The 19,531-nt window shown below is 45.4% G+C and overlaps 1 protein-coding gene across 2 annotated transcripts in view; it reads right to left on the reverse strand.

The window, feature by feature from the left end:
* The window catches only part of LOC125319315 (ceramide transfer protein-like), a 240,791-nt gene that overhangs the window by 175,878 nt on the left and 45,382 nt on the right, over window positions 1-19,531 (reverse strand). The gene's annotated exons all lie outside the window — the stretch shown is intronic.

The following is a 19,531-nucleotide window of genomic DNA, read 5'->3' on the forward strand; positions in this document are numbered from 1 at the left end:
AGCGCCGGCCACGGCTGTCCTGCTGTCTCCGGCACCCCCTCTGCACGTTACCACAGGAACCCTACCCCCCCACCTTGCCGTTCAAGCGCGCACAGCACGCCCCGAGCGGTCCCCCGGCCCCGTGGCGGCACAGCAGCCGCCTGTGTCTACTCCCGCTCCTCCTGCCGTTTCTGTGCTGTTCCCCGATCCCCGCACACCATCGCTTGCGCTGGGAGCGCCCCAGCTCCGCGAGCCACTTGATGCCGGTGCCGCGCTGCCTGCACGGATGTCTGCAGTCTCCTCCGTTCCTGCCCCTGCTCCAGCTACGTCTCCCGGCACTGCAGCCCCGTCTCCCGCGGCACCACCACCCACCCCAGCCCAGCCTACAAGCTTCCAGCAGCAGCACGCCGCCATCCAGCCACCAGCCCTCCTGCCTCCCGCGACCGCAGCCCCAGCCCCTGGTTCTGCAGTCCTGCCATCTTTCGCTCCGCCCGAACCGCCCGCCACACGGACTGCTGCCCTTACAGCCTACCGCGCGGACCTGATGACGCAACACGCGCATGCGCAATCGTTGCAACTCCCGGACCAGTGGTATCAGTCCGCTCAGACTTCTCCAACCTCAGCACCGCTCCCGGGACCAGCCGCGCATCCTCCCGCGACTCCGCCGCGCAGCTCCACCCCGCCTCCTCGCCCGCCGCCACCGAGATCGGCTGCACCACTCCCGAACTCTGCCGTTCCATCGCTGCCCCTGCCGGGTCCCATCCCCGCGCCGCAGCCGCCCCCGCCGGGGTCCCCCGACACCGTACAGCCGTATCCCTCCGCGCAGCGCAGCCTTGCCTCAGAAGACGCGAGCAGGGGGGGAACCGAGAGCAATAATGCAGCTCCAGTGGCAGGGGAGACGGAGAGCCCCTCTGCCGGAGCTGATGCTTTAAATCTAACACAAGTAAACTCTGAAAAGCAGCCAGATTTGTTTGCAATAAGCCCCAGAGTCCCGCCGGCAAGCGGCGGGGATCTTGCAACCCAGAAAGAGAAAACGAGTTCTGAAAGTTTGTCAGCACTACCTTCTGAATCAAAAAATCCTCCAAAGTGCTCAGATTATTCTAAATTAACAGATTGCCATGAAATAAGACCCCAAATCTATAAAGATGAAAGTCTTAGTCTATTAACTAAGCCTGTGATAGCTAGCCAACAGCCTGACAGTCCTAAAATGTGGGCTCCCATCTCCACTCTCCAAATTAAAGAACTAAAAAGTGCTGTAAGATACAGTGGCATTTGCTCACCGTATCTTAAACAACTGCCAAAAAGTACCCTAAAAGGAACACATCAAACTTTAAAACGCATTTTAAATCAACAGAAAAGGGGAAAAGCCCAGGCTACACCTCAAAGAAGGTTGAATAAAGCCTTGTATGTTTTTAATTTCTTGAACAGCTCTGCAGAAGAGCCTGAACCCCCCATCTTCAGACATTTCTTAAACAACAAAAAAGCAAAACTGAAAGAGCACCCCCTAGTTTTAATCAAGAATCTAGAATCAGGAAAAATAGAAGGACCATACAATCTTATAACATGGGGGAAGGGGTTTGCATGTGTTTCCACAGGTGAAGGGACCAAGTGGATTCCAGCAAAGAACGTGAAGCTGTACCACGCATCAAAGCCCACTGTCTGTTCCACTTCAGGCAGTGACCCCGCGAGTAGAAGCCGAGAAGCCGGCACTGAAATGTGAACTCGGCAGAACCACTGAGAGAAGACTGTCTGCCAGAAACAGCTCGAGAAAAGAATGGAGTTTTAGCATTATTTGTGTAGATGCATGTTGCTTTTAACCTTTTGTTTTTGTTTTTATAATGAAGCTTTACCTGTAAATCAACCAAAGACAAAACCTAAGGGACCTAGCTAACCAAATTACAACAGATAACTCGTCTTGGCTAGACAGTTTGTTTGATGGTTGGAGCTTTGCACCCTGGCTAAGGGAACTCTGTAAAATAGGCTTGATTATTCTAGTAGTAATAATTACAGTTTTAGTAGCAGTACCTTGTATACTTCAGTGTGTGCAAAAAATAATGAGTAAGACTATGTCTAATATCTTAATTGTCCGTCGAAAAGGGGGAGATGTTGGGGAAGATGAAACAGGAAAGCCTTGGAAATATGATTGCCTGACAAAAGATTTTGGGAATATGAAAACTACAGGCAACATCGAAATGAAAGCCACTTTTGAAATACCAGGTCTTAGTTACTGAACAACTAGAAAACAATGGTATGGCCGACTGAAGTAATCCCCTCTTGATGGAACAATACCCTCTGCTTGCAAACAGGTCCAAGGGTCAGAGCAGACCCTACTAGCTCAGCAGAAGGGGTCCAAAGAGTAGTTTTTAGAAGTTAAGATGTAACACTCTATGGTAATATAAGAACTCTTATAGGCTGTATGTAAATGCTATAGGATTTGTATCTTGTATTAGATTGGTTAGTGACAATTAGAATATTCAGTACAGAAGATGATTTATTGTATTGTAACCAGGACTTCAGACATTCCTCACTTCCACTTCTATTCTTGCTCTTACTCTTGCTCTTACACTCTCTCTCTCTCACCCGTTTACTCTCTTGCTCTCTTGGGCCTGCTCAGAGCTGAGTCTACCAGCTCTGAGCAGTGCCCCAATACCCACGCCCTTTACAATAAACCGACTGTGTCCCAAGACCTGCCTATAGAGATCTCTCGTCTCCATCCGTCACCGTCTACGTCCGGCCGTCCCGACTGGACCCCAGAACCCCGTAACCTACACTTGGGGGAGGTGGGATGGTGTCTAGATTGGGGAATCACACCCATGTATAATCTAAGTAAGTAAATGGTAGTGTGGAGAAAAACAAAACCATAAAAGTCAGTCCAGCATCAAAAGCAGGATGGACAAATCAGTTCTGAATTGTAAAAACAAACGTTTAGATTGTGTTAAATCTCTGGAAGTTCCTTCCCCAAGTTACAGTGCTTGGGCTACTTCAGATGGATATTTGTTACAGTGCGGATACTGCAACACGCCTATCAAACCAGGAGTCCCATGGAAAAGAAATATATATAGATTCTTGATAGATGTTTCAGAGATGTTTATTTCTCCAGCCACATGTCCGGGGCTCTGCCGAGGAACTCTCTCAATCCAGGACCGAGGGTCCTCGCCCGCGCAGTGAAACACAAAACAACCAATCGGGAACGAGGCTGACCAGGGGCTAGGAAACCCCATCTCTGTCCCCTCAGGGCCCTTCTCCCAGGGCTACATGGCAGGGGAAGGAGACCCCAACAGATATTGGACTACTCACATTTGAATTGACCACCAGGCAAGTTACTTTAGGGTTATTAACCCTATATCCAAAAAGCCCCATAAAGGCCCAGTACTTCAATAAGGCAAAATGAGATACTGAGGATGAATGGACAGGGCCTTCAGCTTCTACACAGTTTGAATGGACTCTATAGAGTTTTCTCTTACCCAGAATCATGGCTCTAGAAAATAGGATTTTGTTAGATAATCTGACTTGGCAGGTAAGGAAACTATGTGAGGCCACAGAAAGGGGATTTCAAATTATGAATACGCAAATACAGGCAAATATTAAATTCACATTATAAAACAGACTGGCCTTAGATTTATTGCTGGCCAAAGAACAAGGGGTTGGTGGGTAATTAAAACTGGATAGAGAACACTGTTGTGTACACATCCCAAATGTAACAGAACTCCAGAGATAACTTGACAGAATGTAACAAGTTGCTGAAGATAGCAAGGCTATTCAAAAGGCCTCTGATACTAACTGGCTTAACAAAATTCTCCAAGGAATAGGGGGATGGTCCTTGAGAGGATGGCTGGCTGGAATGCTGGAAACCTTCATAATTGTAGTAATTATTGTAGCAATTATTGTAGTAATTACCAGTCTTGGTGTTAGCTGTGTTCATAGAATAATCAGTCGTGATGCTGAGAGAATGCATACAGCTCTAGATAGAAATCAAATTGAAACCTATGGAATGACCTTGAAGAAATTGAGACATTTCAAAGGGGGGCATTGATACCAAAAGGGTTAATTCAATTTTTACTGTGCCTGTGAACTTTTAGCAGAGGAACAAGGCCTGCAAAAGATGCTTTCAGCAAGGACAGTGAGGAAAGGGCAGTCAATAAGTCATGTAAGCACAAGTTAACTATTTGGAGACAGCAAATGTTAGTTCAGACAGCAGATGTTAATTACAAAACCTAAGAAGCCGAATTCACCCTAATCTTGTCAAGATAGAGGGGACAAGGATTATCTCAGAGACTGCTGAATCATTCCTCAAAGGACTACGCATGCCCAGGGAGAAAGGTGAAAAGTGCACTGTGAGGAAGACTACTGGTCTTCATCAGAAAGACCCCCGAGGAAGAAGAGGAGCCTTCCTCAGTGCGACCACCAGGACACACAGCGCATGCGTGACCCATATGCTAATGATATTAATGACTTCCAAGAAATAATTTGTATAACCACACCTGTCCCAAGGAATGTGATGAATATTCATAATTTAACCCATAATACTGTGTTGTAGGGAGCACCGGTGTGTGTGTTTGGAGGACCGATCCCCACACACCCGGCACGCCGAATAAAGCAAATACCCACTTCTCTGTCTCTGAAGTGTCTCCTGGCCCGGTTTCGGTGCAATTCAACAGTTGGAAGATAAGAAGAAGACATCTGGCCCAATAATGCAGTGATAGACTAAACAAAGGACTGAATCTGGGAACTTGGGGTTGGATTTATGGTAATGGGTTAATTGTGCTATGCATGTAGCAACTGTATATACGTAACCCTCTTGTAGAATCATGTGTCCACATTAGGTTAGAATCTCCTTCATGCACCTCAGGCCTGAATAAATGATGCCGTCTTTAACACAATGTTAGTGTTGGAGAGTCTTATTCCGATATTTCAGACATTTGATAACAAGATAAGGAAAAAAAACAGTAACAGCAACAATACTAAGAACAACAGTATATAAATAGGGTGATTACATGCAAAAAATGCTTACAGAAGTCTGACCAACCCGATGTTATGGCAGCCAGCACCACATGGTTTTCCAAGACAAAGGAGAAAATAGCGGATGCCACTGCAGCCGGCATCTTTCCCCCCTGAGTCCGAGACAATGAAAAAGAATAGCAGACAAATCATCTGCACCCACGCTCCTCCCCCAAGCCTGAAACAATTAAAAACAACGGTCAAGCCCTCCAAGCCAGACCACCCGTGTTGCGCCATGCCATGCCCACTGCTCTGCTTGCTGCTTTGCTACCTGTCTTGGGGTGATTTTATGATGATACTTTATTCCCTAATCGTCTGCTCTATGCCCACAAATGGTTGCTGTAGCTTTAAGGTGGGTCCAGGGGAGGGGGGAAGCCTTGGGGCTCTCGCGAGGGCTTTTTTCAAAAGCCTTATCTCCAGGCATGCTTGGTGCAGTGTGGACCAGCGGTTACTTTGTTGCTTAGCTAGCTTGCTTTTTGTTAGCTTAGGCAAGAAGGTTTTTTTTTCCTTTCCCTGGCCTTGGAGACTGCAATCCTTCGGAAGCTTCTGTTTTTTTCTTGAACCGTTTGGCCTTGTTTTGGCCTGAGATCAGACAATCGACAGGAGACGATTGGCCAGGATCGGTGGGGGAGCCGCAGGGCTGCCCCATCTCGGCCAGACCTTGGAAAAAGCTGACCCAATGAAAGAAAGGACCCTAAATCCACCAGCTTCACCTGCTCTGAAACATAAGAGATTCACCAGGTTCACATCTGTTTTCTTTCCGAGCTGCTGTGTGAACCTTGTTTTTTTTTCTCCCTGGGACAGAAGCCACGTGTCCAGACGGTTTTTTCTTTCCCTGGCATTTGGGGTAAAATTCTGACAATTCAATATCTAGCATTTATTCTTTTTTTCCTGTGGTGTGTGGGCACTTTGTCAATAAACAATTGGTTTTTTTCACTTTCATCCACTAGTATTCATTTTCTCATTGGCAGAAAGGGATTGTTGGAACCACTTTTTTTGTTAGAGGAAACACTCATTCCAAAGTGTTCTTCTCCTAAACTTGTCTCAAAACTGAGACACTCCCCCAGGAAAAAGGAACAAAATGGCAGCAGTTCCACATCAGGTTCCCTTTTTCTTCCTGTAGTAGCGGCTGCTCCTGGTCGACCTTAACAAGAACCTTTTTCCCATGAGAAAGTGCATACCAAAGATCATCTGCAGCCTTAAATACCTGCGTGAGAATGTTTCAATTAAGTGGCCCAGAACACTGGGCCATGGAGGCTGTGTGGGATGTGTGAGAGTGTCCAAGATAAAGTAGCAAGAAACATCTCCTTTGCCATTTCTTTGTATGATTGGTTAGTCTCCTACTTAGTGGCTGCATAGCTTTGATTCTATGATCTGTAAACAAGAATCCTATAAATACTCATGTGTGCTTAATAAAGCAATTCTGTTGACTTAGAACAGGGTCTGTGTTTTTTCCAATCACTACAAAATGGTGTCCAAACAAGGGACACAAATAATGAAGGGACAGAAACAGTGAATCTCCGGTAGCGACGCCATGTTCAAACTGCGTTGTGTGGCAGAGGATCCCTGATCTTTGTCTCTACCCGCTGGACAGGTGAGACTGCGAACGTGGAACTATGGGTGAGTCTTCGTCTCACGAGCATAAGTGTTGCAGTGGGGATTCCTGCAACACGTGTATCAGACAATGAGGCCCGTGGAAAAGAATATAAGGACTGATTCTTGGTAGATATTTTCAGAGATGTTTATTTTTCCAGCCGCCTGGTCGGCGACTTGCCCAAGAACTGTGGCAATCATGGGACCAGAGGGTCCTTCCCGGGCAGGGGAACACAAAGCAACCAATGGGGAACGAGGTTGACCAGGGAGTAGGGAAACCTCGTAGGCCCTGCTTCTACTCTGGGGCCCCTCTCCCAGGACCACATGGCAGGGGGGATGAACCCCAACACATAAGCTTTATTTAGAAATTTTGCATAGAATTTTAAAAGAACAGGGATTCAAAACCCTGACAGTTAAGTTAGCTGCTTTATTAATATGGCTGAATAGTAATTCTAATGTGTTCCCCCCCCCCATGGTTCCTATAATGCTAAAGTGTGGGAAAAAGTAGAAGCTGAGTTAGAGGCACAGAAAAATCAAGGGCAACCAATCACTGATGATATGTTAGTTACATAGTAAACTGTGTATACTGCTTTAAAAACTTTGCAGCCTGCTGAGCAAGTTTGTGAGCGCCCTGTCACAGATATTTTTAATTTGGAGACTGCTTAAAGTGTTAGCAATGTTTATACAGAAGTGCCCGCTGAATTGGGAAACGATTACTCTCAGGGGTCTGGCGATCCTTTTGATCCTGGTCCTACCAATCCCGAGAAAAAAGCCTGATCTTTATCCCCCTTTAACTCCTGTAAAAAATTCGGCTGCTGCGTTTCCCACCACGGTTAAAGTATTAGCTAATTCTTATCCTCCTCCCCCTATGATTCGTTTACCTGATTTACTGCTGCAATCTCATTAACTTCCAACATTAATAGGGAAATGCAGGGAAGAAGCCCTAAAAAGGGGAGATATTCCCATGTTTTTGGTCATGCCTGTCAATTATCAGCCTAACGTACCCCCTCAGTATGTACAACCTCCAATGCTCCCCATCAGGTATTTTCAGGTATTTAGCGATTAAATGTTTGCACCTTATGTACCCTCACCAGACCCCTCATCCCGGGGGCTGCCTGGTGGGTCAGGGCTGCTCCAGCAGCTCCATGGCTTCCCTGCTCCACAGCTCTCTGTGCACCCCCCCCCCCCCACTTCCCCCATGGCTGCAGCAGCTCCTTCCAGGGCCCTGGCAGGGCACCTGGAGACAGCAGCAGCCATAGAGTCTTCACAGAATGTAAGTATCTTTTGAATTCAGTTAGAGTTGATGTTAATATAACTGTAATGCCCCTGCCCTGGATTTGTAAACTTGTATATACTTTTTGTAAAGGAAAATTGGCAAATTTAGGTATTGTTAAGCTTTATGAAAGCTGTTTACTTGTTGCGCTGGTCATGAGGGTCTGAAGGGTATAATATTAAAATTTACAGAAGCAGCTTTTGTGTCAAAGACAGGTGAAAAAGTTTTCTGTATGTGACATTTTTTAAGTGACAGAGAAATAACTAACAACAAATCAGTATATTTGCATGCCATTTCATAGTTAGAAAATTTTGTCTCATTTTGAGCTTCTAGGAAATACTTAATTTGTCCCAACCTTAGTGTCTTTATGAATGCAAACTATTCATTTTAGAAAATAGGTTTTACTGAATCACATGTACGTTTTTTGCTTTTGTTAAAACTAACTTTGTATTTTCGGTAGATTTTGACATGACTGCTTATTAGAGAAATTTAAGATTAGCTGTGTGGATGTAGTGTATTTGTGCCTGCAGATAGCATTATATAATTCCTTACTTTAACACTGTGTAGCGAGGTTTAAACTTTGCAAAAGAAATGCTGATTTATTGCATGATTAGTAAAACTTGTCATATAAGATGTATACTGCCTTTTCAAGAATTTTGATTTTAAAGTCTGATTGGACTGAATTAATACTGATTTTTTGCTTAGTTGTAATGCTGTTAGATGTTACCATGAAATTAGAAAATTGTATACCTGAAAACATATTTGCAAACCCAATACCCTCAGAGCATCATTTATCACTATGTGGATAATATTTCAGTTTCTGGACAAGATGATTCATATTTGCAAGATACTATTCAACATCTTAATCCTACCCAGCATAGGTTGCAGGTGGCCCTTTAGAAACATCAGTAGATCCCTCCTTGGAAATATTTAGGGTGGATATTAACTGAACAAAATGTGCAACCACAGCAATTAACTTTAAAGCCTGATGTCAAAACATTGAATGATTTACAAGAGTTACTGGGAGCAATTAACTGGGAAAAGCCAATGCTAGGTTTAGCCACTCATCCATCACAGCATTTCTTTGCTCATTTGAAGGCAAACCCTGAGCATTATCTGCAGAAGTTATTCGAGAATTAGATATAATTAGCTCACAAATCTCCACTGCAAAAGCAGACAGAATTGTGCCAGCTATACCAGCTCGCTTGCTTTTTACCCCACAGCTTTAATAAAATAATTTAAATGTGAATATTTCGCCATGAAGACACGTGACTGCATTTCAAACAGGTACAGCTGTTCAGTGATTCAAGTGTAATTGTTCTTCCTTACCACTTATAAATTGAAATTGGACTTGATATCAAAACAGTTCAAGTACAGTGATGGACCACAAGTGGAGTAAACAGTAGCACACTCCTTTAGAATCAGCTGAAACCATGACTTTGTAGCTGTTTATATACATGGGTCAGTCTTATACACCCACTGACCTAACAGAGTTACATGTGCAGAACTCAGGGCAGTATTATATAATTAGGTCCTTGATGTTTTGTCCTTAAATATTTATATCTCATTAGCTTTAATACTCCAAGCTCAAATCCATTGTACTGGTAATCACAAAAGGCTGTATTACCATCTGCAAACTGGGCAGGTTTTAAATGCAATTTGCCCAGATGTACAGTGTTGTCATTTCTCTGAGTAAAGCCGCACCTTGAAAAATCCTGGCAAACTTATGCTTACACCAGAAAAGTACTGACTGTGAACAGACATTTCCAATAATGTTTATAGCTACCATGAGCTATTCTCAAAACTAAGGTAAAATCACGATGTATTGGCCACACTTTTATAATTTCTCCAGTAAATCCATGTTGCTGCCATTTCATTTTCAAATGAGTTGTCCGCTTGCATATTGTTCATTGATGTTTAACTATTGTGTGACAGCCTATCAATAGCTTTCTTGGAGTCAAAATGAGTTACATTCTGTTGTATCTGAAACTTTTAAAGGGGCACTGTCAACTTTAAATCTAGTCATTGGAGAAGAAGTGAACTCAGAACTCTCTGGCTGTTACCCTTAACTTCCACTAACTTTTTTCCTCCAGCAATTAATGTTTTTTCCTTGTTGCTATGCAAGTTACTCACACTTAAAAGTACTAGTGCCTACAGAGGGTCCTGTGTTTAAAGTAGCCATGTGCACAAATTGAACCTGAAATTTGCTTTTGCCAGTGCTTAGTCAATAAATTTGTTGTCCAGATAAAGTAATTTAGCCTATAGTTGATAATGTCCCTTTCAAATATCATAGACTGGAAGTTGTAATTTGTGTTTTTCCGTGTACCAAGCCACTGTCTCTTGGGAAAATTCAGATATTTTTCATACAGCATTGGCAGATTTTGTGGAACAGATTTTCTTTATCTTCAGATAAACTGTTGCGGAAATGTTGTTTACTTGCCCTTAACACTAACAAACTATTGTATGCTGTAGCCCTATTTCTGGTGCACGTAATGTTTTTTATTGACAGATTAGGACATGCAGTGAAGGCAGTCATTACATGGCAAGAAGATCATTAATGGGAATATACAATAAATCAAACAGGTGGCAAGATCATGAATGGATATATGCAATAACTCAACCAGGTGGTTCCACTCAACAGGTTGAAGTGTGTGCAGCAGTGTTAGCTTTAAGGATTTTTACATAAGAAGCAGCTAATAAGATTGGTGATTCTGAATATGTTGTTGTCTTGGTTTGAAAGACAGGTGTCTGCTAAGGAAGGCAGGAGCCTCCCTTGGAATGGCAGATGCGACCCCCCTTCCCTCCGAGATTATAATTTTGAAATCAAGGGGCTTTTAGGCAAAGATGTGGGAAATAGGAATAACAGTTCTTTACTATCATATATCTATATGTGTATAACAAGTTATAGCGGGTTGGGTTTGTAACTGGGCAGAAACCCCAATTTAGTGTAGTGGTTTGGTCCAAAACACTCATTACTGTTTACCTTCTGTGAGATAAGAATTAGGAGAAATGCAAAGCAGGCACCAAACTTGAAAGAATATAAAGAAGTTTATTAACAGACCTAAAAGAACAAAAAAAAAATCATACCACACCTTCAGAATGCTTCTCCTCCCCCCCCCACCTTTCTCCCTTCTCCCACTGACAATGTAAAAAGACAACCCTTGAGATGTTCAGTCTGTTTATCACTTCCATAATAACCTTGTTCAGTCCATTTAGGAAGAGGAGTCTCTCTTGCCCATGCTATGAACACATTATCACAACGAGACAGCCGTCCGGGTTGGTTCTCTGCTCGCATGCAAGTCCCTTCCCATGACTTGCAGCTTTTCCCACAACTGCTTTCGAGGGTCCACTCTTGAAATTACTGGGGTAAAATTTTAAGGTTGAGCCATTCAGAAATAAAAGTTCTCTTCACCCATCTCTGGGAGCATTTCATCTCCCTTCTCCTTCCCTGGGAGCAAAGGGTCCTCCTCATCTTCATCTCTAGGACTATCTCTGGGAGCATCTCTAGGAACTGAGGTTTTCTCCTTTCCCATTTGGAGCAAAAGTCCTCATCGCTTCCATCTCTCCCTGTCCAAACTTCTCATGAAATTACAGCTGCTTCAGCATCTGCCTATCTCAGCACAGGTGCTTTTGCTCACAAGTTGAACGCTCCACCCCCAATGCCTTCATGAAATTACAACGGGTACTCGGATATATCATAGCTTTACAACAGAATTTCAGCTTTAAGCATCTCCTCTTTCTTCTCCCTCAGGTTTTCAGCTCTTCACAGCACTAAAAGGGTTAATCTCACCTAGGCCTTGCAGCTGGAATGAAGCTTATCACTGTTGGTCACATGATCTTCTGCCAGACAGTGGTGGGTAGCTTTCAGCTGAATCTTGGCTGCACTGGGGGGGGGGGGGGAAGCCGAGCTGCTCCGGCTGCCCACAGCAGGGCTGTGGGGGGGGGGGGGTTCCACGGGTGGAACAGGATGGCAGTAACAGCAAACAATCACAAACCCAGTCCCAGCCTTCTCGGCTGTCAGGCCCTTTCCCCCTTGGGTGCCGTTCCAGTCACAGCCGGCAGGGGCGCTGGCAGCTCCCGGTGAGCAGGGCAGGTGCAGTGGTTCCCCCGCGGCTGCAGGGGGCGCTCTGGAGCAAGCTTGGGGAGCACGCAGCACTGGTGCCCTGGGATCCCGGGAAGGGATGGGACAAAGGTTTCACAAACCCCTGGGCAGCCGATCCTGGTGTCCGGCCGGACCCTCAGGAACAGCAGGCTGGAACGGCAGGGACGAGCACAAATCCCGGGTGGCAGACGAGATGTATCCAAACTGTGGAGCTGCGGTGGGAACCCCCCGGAGGTCTGGGCAGGCAGGGTGAGCACGGCTACAACGTAGCGAAGGCTCAAAGCAACGGCAGGAGCAGGACAGCCATGGCCTGGCTCCCAGCGGGGCAGGGAAGACGGGCTTGGGATCCCAGGGTTTCTCTGGCAGAAGGAAAAGCAGCCGAAGAAACAGCCTCCCTCTCCGTCCAAACGCCGGAGACCGACTGTCCGCACACCCAGGTGAAACAAAAGAGTAGCCAGATGCACCCCACCCCCATAGCCAGCTCTTTTGTTTTTCTTAAGTACCCAGCAATTTGTCCACCTAGCAACACGTATGGGGAAAATTCATTTAACAGAAAAAAAAATACAGGAGACCTCCCAAAACCCCAACAGTTGTTGATATCATAACGTGAATACATAGAGCTTTTATAAAGGGATTTAGCCATAAGATATGATTTAATGTTACTTATATGCAATCCTTTGGTTTTTCATAGGTTATGTTACCATTGATTATTTAACTAAGAATGGATGACAAAGCCAAACTGTCTACTTTAGAACCTATCATAACCTGGTGTAGTTATCTGCAAGAAATGTACAACTTTCAGAAACTTTCCTAATTGATCTTAATAGATGTTTGTTTGCAGGATATTTTAGGGAAACCCTCCCAGTCAAGGCCTAGGCTTTGGCCAAGCCCTGGCCCTGGCTGGTCAGGAAGTGTGCCAACAGACCCAGGTGTTTCTGCACTAAAAATGTAATCAAGTCACTTTGACTTGCTGATTTGGTCTTATGAAAGCTGGACCCCCTTTCGGGCTAAACTTGGAAACCTTAGCCAGGAAAGGTTCTCCAGGTCCTCACTATGAAATGGGGCTTCCCAGCGATTGAAGACTCTGGGTGATGGTAAAGTATTTAGGCAGTTGATGATACATCTTTCTAAATCACTATCCTTTCTCTGGTGTACTCATGATTACATGTATTACCTTGCTTATTTTTGCTCGGTGTTTAAGCTGAGCACGTAGTAAGCTTATTGTTTTATTATATGTATTGTTTTACTTTTGTGTTGCCCTAATGTTCATAGTAAGAGAAGCGCATGTTATTAAAACAAAATAGGGGAATATGGCCCCTCAAGAACAATTAGATACTGCAAGATTTACATTAAATTTTTTGAATGCAGCTCATCAATCTCCATCCCTGGCAGAGCGATACTGCTCTGAAGGTTTGCGTGCACAGAACCACTTTCTAAAAGTTTTATATGAGGATCCACAATTGAGTGTGCAATGGCACAGCCCAGCTGATTTACTAACCTGGGGGAGAGGATATGTTTGTGTTCTATCCCCTACAGGTCCATTGTGGGTACTGGCTTGTGGGAGAACAGGTGTGGGCTGTGGGCAGCCTCGACCTTGATAAGTTACAGCTGTGTCCCTGGGAGGAAAGAAAAACAACTTGGAGGGAGAGGAGGCGGGGAATGCGGACGTGTGTTGATTTTTACAACAAGAAGCATATGAGTGATACAGAGAAAAAGTATAAAAAGTTGCACTGTGGGAATGAGAGTGCAGCTTCCTGGTGCTTGGGAGCAGCTCACCAGTGTCCTGGAAGCTGGTGCATCACAGGAATGTTACTTGCCCATGTTTTAATAAAGTGCTCATGCTTGCCACCATCTTCAGCGTCAGTCTTTTGTCCACCGTCACTGGCTAAATCTGTCAAACCATACCATGAGCTGGAAGGATGCCCAGCAGAATTCTGTACAGGAGATGATCAAGTTGAAGCTGGCCAACCCCTCAACAGGGAAGAAAAGTAACAACATAACATGGGGTGATCTCAAGGCTCTGGATGCTGAGACATTGAGGATGCGGTTTGTAGGGGCAGAACCCAATGCTGCAAATACCTTCTTGGCCTATATGACCATTATATCAGCTAACTAAAAAGTAAGACCTTTGCGTTATGTTTTGCTATTTAGCTCTTGTGTTATGGGTGTCAACGCACAAATCTACTGGGCTCATGTTTATGACCCTCCAGTGTTTCGTCCAGTAACCTGGTGGGACCTGGAAATTCCCATTTCTAATAACAAATCTAAAATACTAGGAGGGGCATGGCAGACCTCCGTCTGGGTCATTAATTAACGGGATAGATTGGCTATCAGTTGAAGGAAATCAAACTTTTGTAGTAGACTTCTATCCCCTATGCTTAACTACTCGCAATGGCAGTACTTGCACCTCTTTCACATTACAGGTGCATTTGGTAAAAAATCATACTGGCAAGAGAACAACCTTACGAGCAGTTGAAATTCCAGGGGTTAACGCATCACATAACCCTGTAAACAGCACCACAGCACTGAATAATATTCCCATATGTGAGCTTAGAGCCTTCGGATCTTTGGTGTATATTTCATGGTCTCCATGTAGGATGGAAAGCCCTGAGCAACATCAGATACACTCCCTTAATATATCAGTGTCAGAATGGGGCCCGCAAGGTCATTTTATCTGTAACAATGCCAGACTTGATGTAAATGGCTCCTGCTCAGGAAGCATTAGCTGGAGGAATGGAGGACTCCCGGGGCCTGTCACACAGATCTGTGATGCCAATGATGAATCCTCTCCTGACACAGTTCATCAGCAATTAATGCTCCCCTTCCTGCCTCCACAGATATGGGCTTTGAGTTATTCTCATGGATCATCTACATATTGGATGAATGCCACATATCACAACTCTTGACACCATAATCTGCACCACACATCCTTATGCATTTTTATTAACAAATATGACCGTTGAATCTTGTAATCAATCATATTGCATCACAGCTGTCAACCCTATATACACCTCCTGCATCACCCCTGAAAATATAACTGAAAGGAATTTTACTTATCTCTTACCCTGTATTGGTTTGGCACCGCCTGGTTTTAGGTAGCAGGGGGGCCACAGAGCTGGCTTCTGTGAGAAGCTGCTGGAAGCTTCCACCATGTCCGGCAGAGCCAATCCCTGATGGCTCTGAAGATGGATATACTGCTGGCCAATGCTGGGCCAATTAGAGAGGTTGGTAATGCCTCTGTGATTACATATTTAAGAAGAAAATCAAAACAAAGTAGGCACAGTTTTTCTTCTAGTCAGAGAAGAGGAGGAGATAAGAACACGTGAGGGAAAACAACATGGAGACACCAAGGTCAGTGAAGAAGGAGGGGGAGGAGGTGCTCCAGGTGCCGGAGCCAAGATTCCTCTGCAGGCCGTGGTGAAGACCATGGTGAAGCAACTGTGCCCCTGCAGCCCATGGGTTCACGGGGGATGCAGACATCCACTTGCAGCCCACTGGGGAGGTTCTCACGCAGAAGTGGGTGGATACCTGGAGGAGGCTGTGGTCCAGTGGAAGACCTGGTGGAGAGAGAGGGCCCTTGCTTCCAGGCTGGAGCAGCCTGTCCTTGGAGGACTGCACCCCGTGGAAAGAGAGAGCCACGGCGCAGCAGTTTTGGGAGGACTGTTTGCCCGTGGAGGGGACCTCATGCTGCAGCAGGTGTGGTGTGGCTGCTGCTCGTGAGAGTGGGCCCATGCCGGGGAAGTTCACGGAGAACTGTCTCCCATGGGAGGGACCCCACGGCCTCGCAGGGGAAGGACTCCTCTCCTGGAGCAGCGGAAGGAAATCTCGGTGATGAACTGACCAAACCCCCATGCCCTTTCTCCCTGCGCTGTCGGTGGGAAGGAGGGAGGGGCTGGGGGGACGAAGGTGTTTTAAGGACTTATTTTACTTCTCATTATCCTCCTCCGATTCTGTTAGCAATAAATTCACTTCGGAACTTAAGTTGAGCCTCATTCACCCCTGAAGTATTTCTCCCGGTCCTTATCTCACTCATGAAGTGTTCGTTAATTTTTTTTTCCTTTTCCCTCCTCTGCCCAGCTGTGGCAGGGGAGGGTAAGCGAGTGGCTCTTGTGGGTGCCTGGCATTGGGCCAGCGTCAAACCATGACATACCCGTGCGGAACTATGGATTCCTGTGACTCTTACACGGGAATAGGAAGGAGAATCAAGAGTCGTGTATCTAAGACGCTTGTTTTTAAAGAAATCCAAACAAACTAAGAGATTTGTTTCTTGGCTTATTGCTTTTATTATATCTGCTATTATTATTTTAGCTTTGTCTACTATTGCCATTGCTGCTTTAAGGGAATCAGTAAAAACAGCCCATGAAGTTAGTTCTGTAATGAGTAATTTCACAGAGGGACTACAAATGCAGACAATAATTGATCAACAAATACTGGCATGATAAGATGCCCTTGAGGCTGCTCTGCTATGGGTAGGAGAAAAACAAGATGCCATAAATACTCTGTTATGCCTTCACTGTTACTGGCAGCACACGGATGCTAACATGTATGTTACCCCCATAGAATGGAACAGGTCTGAAACTTCTTGGGATAAGGTGAAGGCTAATCTAAAGGGGGCATTTTCTACAAATATGGATAAAAACATAAATGCATTAAGAGATAGCCTTAGAAAACAATCTCAAAAACTGCAAACCATGTCTGCACAGAGTTTCTATGATATACTTGCTAGTGACTTTACCTGGCTTAATCTGAAAACTTGGTTTAAGGGACTAAATTTACGTGAATCAGGGGGATGGGGAAGCAGAGGTTAAATGATTTACTAAGAACGGGTTTGTTAGAAGCAATGCATACCGCTTGCCCAACACTTATTGTGCCTACCTGTTGCTGCCTGTTCTGAGCTTCCCTTCCCCCTCCCCAAGACACTTGTCTCTGCCATGTGCTCTGAGCTCCTTTGTTCTAAGTGTGGGCAAAACCAAATGTAACTCAAACTTTTTAGCAGTGTCTGATTGGCCGGTCACCCCGAGTCCGCCCCCAGTCCTCCCCTTTCCCCTTCTCCGAATAAAAGAGATGGTCGAGGGAGGCCCCGCCCTCTCTTGGCTCTGCTACCCTTTCTGCGAACATCTTGTTGTCTGTTTCTTTTGAAAGCTTCTAACTGCGGGAAATTGAGCGAGCAGAGAGCTATATTTCTCCCTCTTTGCTTCTGCTGATGGTATTTGCTTTGCAGCTGATACAGGTACCGATTTTAGAGCTACTAAAGTGCTAGATCGCCCATGCTACCTCTCTAGGCTGCTCGAGGCTTTCTAAGGCATTAAACCACTAGCCTAGCCGGTAAAAAGCTGAAAAGATCCCTCCTCACCTACCAAAGCAGGATGAGAAGATATGAGACTATTGATAAGGTGAAGGAATCTTGACCAAAGATCCTGTTTTTAACCTAAAACTAACCCAAACCAGTCTTGAAGTTTGGACTTAGCCCAGGGGCATAAAGAGCATGCGCAGGGAGGAAAGGTGAGAAGTTCAGGATGAGGAAGACTCCTTCCTGTAGAAAAAAAGGGTCTGCTCCTCCTCAGAAGGTCCAGTGGTGGCTGTGTAGCTCCTGTCCTCTGGAAATCCAGTGGAAAGGCCTTGTCTCTGGTGTTCAGAGTCCCAGCTTATATCCATGATGGGATGCTTGGTTCCTCCCTCTGGGTGGAGCATCTCACAATGGGGTAATGAGTCATGAGGCCAAGTGTTGATGAGGCTCATTAACAGAAGATAGTCCGGAGGGAATTATCTCTGAGTCAGGCGGCAGGACAATGATGGGCAATTAACAGAAAGATAGTCTGGGGGGAGGAGGCAAGGAAACACTGCCCCACCTGATTTCAACCGCTGATGGGGATGGTAATAGAATACACTGCAACCCAGGACACCCGATAAATACCAAGCTGAATGCAGCTGTCGGCACGCATGGTTTTGGAGGAGCTATCCCCTATGTGTCCCAGCACTGGAATAAACATACCTACTTTACTACTTATTCTAGTAGTGGAGTCTTTCCCACTCATCATTTTGGCAAGCAGCCAGGAGAAACTCTGTCCGATCGCAGGATTGGCTGAGGACCGGATGTTCTAGGCACACCCCAGGGCTTTCCTGAAGGAACTCCACCCCTCGGCTCGCTCACTGCAACGGATAGACAATGACCTGCTGGAACTGCGGATAAACGGTATGTTTTGCATTTAGGGTGCCTGTAAGTCGTACGCGAGCCCAGGGCTGCTGGTAAGCCGCGAGGAGACGTCCCGCGCACAGCGCAGTCCCTGTGAGGTAAAGGTGGGGCTTGCAAGCAACTGGCTACGGGAGCTGGCAGGGGGAATCGCTGACCGACAGAGTGGCTGCTGGTGATCCTGAGAGCGGATCGGGTGATTCCAGGGCAGGGTCCCACCAGAACTTGTTACTGTGTTGGGAAAATATAAGCGGGACCCTGAAGCTATTACAAGTGAGTGTTGTGAATATTTTTGATACTAGTAGCTGGTTTGAATGTTGTTGTGTTGCTTATATGTCTGTGTGGATATTGGTTGTTGTTGGATTGCTTTTATGTGTATGTGGCTGTGTATTAGCTTGCCTATTCGTTTGTAAATCGGGGACGTGCATGTTGCCATGTATTGTTTGAGTGTGTAGTATTGAAGCATTTGTTTGAGGTAGTGCTTGATTGTTGATTTTGGAATTGTGGCTAGGCGAGAGTTTAGAAGAACCCCTCCCCCTCAGTGGTTCGGTCTGGATTTGTAGGAATTTATAAATCCAATAGGACATTGGATAGAGAGGAGAGGCGAACAAGTTCCTTTAGAGGGAACATACAGAACCGCTGCAGGAAGATTAGTGGTTTTAGACTGGAAACAACCAATAGCAGAGGATTTAGGGTTTGAAAGAGTACGTGGAATAGCTTGTTTGTGTGGGTGTGTCAGAACTTTTTATTCAACGGGAGGGTGGCATGTTGCATGGGTATTAATACAGTGTAAAGTTTGTAAGAGAAGGTGGTACTGCTCTTCTGCCAGGCGGCAGAGCCTGTGTTCTCAGTGCTATCAGGGGTACTCTAGTGAAGTTGATTTTGAGCCTGAGATTTTAAAGATTGTGTGTGGAAAGTCACATTTGGTACCTGAGATTTGGGAGGTTCGGGAAGAAAACTGGGAAAGAACTGTGAGAGAGTGCGAAGAAAGGTTTGGGTGGAAGCGAGATAAAACTAGGAGACGGAGATAGAAGCAACAGTGGCTAAGCAGGGAGGGAGGTCGTTGCCTCATCCCTCAGTAGTTATATGGTCGAAGTATAGCCCCGACTCTTCCGTTCATGTGTCCTATCTGCACGAGTGGTAGAAGGGACTCCCTGCTTTGTGTGTGGGTATAAGAAGACTCCAGCCCCACATCAGCTGTGGGTCTTAGCTCAGTGTAGATTTTGTGGAAGCCGGAGATATTATGATTCTATTTATTTAGCAAGCAGAGATCTGTGCCCGGAGTGCTGGAAAAGCAAGGAACATTTTGTTTTAAAACTTTTGTGTGGCAAGGAGCATCACATTCCTAAAATAGTGTGCTAGAAACAGAATAGGAGGAGGTAGTAAAGACTTTTGA

The sequence above is a fragment of the Corvus hawaiiensis genome, chromosome W (assembly GCF_020740725.1).
Source record: "Corvus hawaiiensis isolate bCorHaw1 chromosome W, bCorHaw1.pri.cur, whole genome shotgun sequence".
NCBI classification, from domain to species: Eukaryota; Metazoa; Chordata; class Aves; order Passeriformes; family Corvidae; genus Corvus; species Corvus hawaiiensis.